We start from the raw sequence: 3,711 nt of genomic DNA, 5'->3' as shown, positions 1-3,711 counted from the left end.
TTACGTACGCCTAATGCAGTTCGTGCCCTGCAATTGACGCAACCAAACTTAATTATGTAAGCCGCACTCAGCGCGGCGCCAGTTGTGTGTCAAGTGTCAGGGGTGAAGGAGGATCACTCACTTAATTACTATATAGTTTTTTTTTCGTGCGTAGCTTTGCACCGAACTGAGCATGCATTTTAAAACGCACACATTTGTGCATAGCTTGGCATAAACATTCACATTCTTATACATCATCTTGTGCGTTGTTGTAGCGCAAGAGTTCTTGCTTGTCACGCGTACCACTGATAAAAAAGGTCTAAAAGCTCCGTCCTAAGTGCGAAGTTCGTGACAAAACGCCCGAAGGGAGGGGGGGTGCTGTTTTGGTCACACCCAAACATGGATCCCTAAAGAAAGTGACATTTCAAAGAGTTTCTCATTATCATGCTGCAGTGCGCAATGCGATTTCAGAACGGCTGCCTTTCCGGCTACACGCTTCATATTTAGCATCGAACTCGTCAATTGAACCTTGGAGGAACGGCGCACATCTTTACCTGACCTCTGATGTTTAATTCATAAGTACGGGATGGGCCAAAAATGCCACGATCTGGCTCAAGTCATTACAAGCTTGACATTATATTAAGCGTTTTCTCAGGTGCTGATAACGATGTGAAAATCGGGGCCGAAACCGGCGAACACTCAAGGACCCTAATACATTTTGACGCGATAATTTTTGTTTGCTGCCACAGACGCGATGATTTCAAGGAATCACATTGGCCTTACCGCTGCTGATTGTTTGCAGAAATATCAAGTGTACATATGAGCCGCCGGGTCCATTTGTATTCAGGGATTCCCGCTTTTTCTGTAAGAGGACGCCCAGACACGCCACTGTCTAATTTGAGCGAATTCGGACGTCATGAAGTCCTGACTAGCCGGCCCGCCGACCACGACCCTCGGCCCTAGCCCGGCGCTCGCTTTGCTGCTGCGGGGCAACGGTCGGTCGCAGATCAGCTGGGTCCGAGCTAGCGTAAGTTAGGGTAAACACATTAAATGCGGGAGCTTATCTCAGAAGTTCAAACAGGTAACGAGGGTAAAAACAGGGCGTAATTAATACTTTAAGTTCATAGGGAGAAAACTTTCGTTTACATAGGTAGCCCACTTTTAACGTTTATTGACATTATTTTAAGCTCTTATATCTATTGAAGAAAGGATTCGCACAGGATTTCTCAAATTTTAAATCCAATCTTTAATTTAAGTAATTCGCTGCGTAACTTCTTTCAATCTCTGACCGTTCCCGAAATGAAACTCCAAAAATTGTATGGGGGAGGGGGATTACGCATCTGGGTAAAAATAGTGTTCACTCTGGTTTACATAAGAAATTCTGAGTAAAGATACACTAAAGGGGGTGGGGGTCTCGTATCAGACGGAAGATAACCGTCTTTAAATAGACGGCTTATAAGCCTTGCTAAACACTCTACAAGATATATACAACATAATGTCCATAGACAGGAACAGATCGTGATATTACTTAGTTACGCTTGCTACGCAGTATTACTGTTTTCAAGCGTAACCAGTTCACGCTTGAAATCAAGCGTCACAGGTTTATCCCCCATCTTATGCCTGGTGAAATTTCTAGTCTATGCTTGATTTCAAGCGTACACTGTAAAAAAATGTCGTGAATTTACGAAATATTACTACACGATATGTTTCATAAAAAAAGGGTTATTGTTTTGTCAATTTACAAAATGTATCGCAATTATACAAAATCATTACAAAATGTATCGTAATCCTACAAAATTACTTCGTAGAGAGGGAAATCTTCCCAAATTGGCGAATTTACAGACAATATCACTACGAAATGTTAAGTTCAGTGAGGCTTTACGAAATATTGTCTAAAAACAACGAAAATTTTTTGGGTAATTTTCTTTTGCGAAGTTGTCGTTTATATATGAAAACATTTCGTAAACTTTTTGAACTGAAACAGTTGTTGTAACGAAGAAAAAAATTTTTTTTTGGAAATTTTTTTACAGCACGCTTGTTGAAGCTGAAAATCTTGACAATGGGCCGAAAACATTTCGAAAATATACGACATGTGTCGTATATAAACGACAGTTTTGTAAAATTACGAACAGTTCGTAAAAGAAAATTACCCAAAAATTTTTCGTTATTTTACGAGAAATTTTTTTACAGTGTAACTTCATGCTTGACTCATGCATACAAAGACGCTCTAGTATTACCAGTGATCTGAATATCCATTGACTAATCACGTATATCCGGTCTGTATAAGAGCTATACTTTATCTGAATAACCTTAGTATATCTGTATCTCTCGATTTACTTTAGTTTACTTGGTATCTGCTATGTCGCTATTTTTGCTGGATGTCAATCGATAAGTGACGTCCAGCGTAACGCTGAGTGGGGTTGAGCTGCACTGTAAAACAAGGTAGGTTTACGCCAGACCGCGTCTTGTCGTAACAGGCTTCGCGATGTCTCGCTGCCTGTTCCTCCAATCCACGCCTGGCGTACCTACCTTGGCCTGCGGCGCTAGCCTGCCTCCGGCAGGCAATGGCTTGTCCATTGTCGGTTATTTTTTAACTTGTTGAATGCTGGGGGGCTCCGCCCCCTAGACCCCCCTACATTCTGAATAGAGTTGTCTTATCTGCAGATAACAGGATCTTGACCCTTGTCACTTTTTAACTTGTCGAGGCTGGGGGGCTCCGCCCCCCAGACCCCCCTTTCTCCAAGCCAGAAGTGATCTATCTGCAGAAAATTCTATTTTTCGCCGTTTTTTAGGTGTTTTTCGGCTATAAAAACTGAACCAGTTGAGCTAGGATGGTGAAATTTCGCGTGTGCCGAGCCAAGGACATACCCAAAAAGTGTGCAAAATCTCACCGAGATCGGCCGAGCCGTTCAGGAGGAGTAGTGCGGACACACACGCACGCACGCACGCACGCACACACGCAGACAGGAAAAACTTTTCAACCCCACCTGAGTAACGGGCTTCGCTATCGCTCAGCCAAAAATTCCGTAGTTTTGTACGGAAAATGTACAGGCGAAAACGGTATGGAAGTACGGTTAAAAGTACGGAACGTCCGTACTTGCCCCATGAGAACTCATGTAATCGGGTACGGAAAAAAGTACAGAAGTTCCGTAGTATGACAGGCACGGACGGTCCAGGCAAATTATTGACCAGACATGACATGTTCCGTACTTTTTCCGTACTTTTTTCTCGCAGTGTTCAGACGATTTGCAAATAACGGCCGCTAGGCTACAAAGCAACCAAGCCTGTCACGTTGCCACGTTCCTTCAAGTGTGACCAGTTACGTTCAAAGTGACGTGACGTCACGCTTCTTGAAAGCGACAGCTGCATTGCTGAACGGACGCACAGTGGGCCAGAAGACCGGTGGAGGCGGTCGAAATTTCGGACCCCTTTCGAGCTCCAGAGTCACGGGACTAGGACCGAACAAGTGACCCCACCAATGAATTGCTCTTTGAACGAGGAACCCATTGGTAGGGTCACATGTTGGGTGCGAGTCCTGTTTAGCAACTCTTGAGCTCAAAACGCGTCTAGAGTTTTGGCCGCCCGCGCCAGTGCTGGTCTCCTGGCCCACTGTGGAACGGAACGTGAGGAACGGACGGCCTCCGCAAGCGCCTGGCGTTCAGGCAACCCATCTGCCTTCGCCGTGTCGGGGATTACCATTACCATTAAGGGCTAGACCACATATTATCGTAT

The sequence above is a fragment of the Thrips palmi genome, unplaced genomic scaffold (genome assembly GCF_012932325.1).
Source record: "Thrips palmi isolate BJ-2018 unplaced genomic scaffold, TpBJ-2018v1 HiC_scaffold_12, whole genome shotgun sequence".
Lineage (NCBI taxonomy): Eukaryota > Metazoa > Arthropoda > Insecta > Thysanoptera > Thripidae > Thrips > Thrips palmi.
This window is presented reverse-complemented; position numbering follows the sequence as displayed.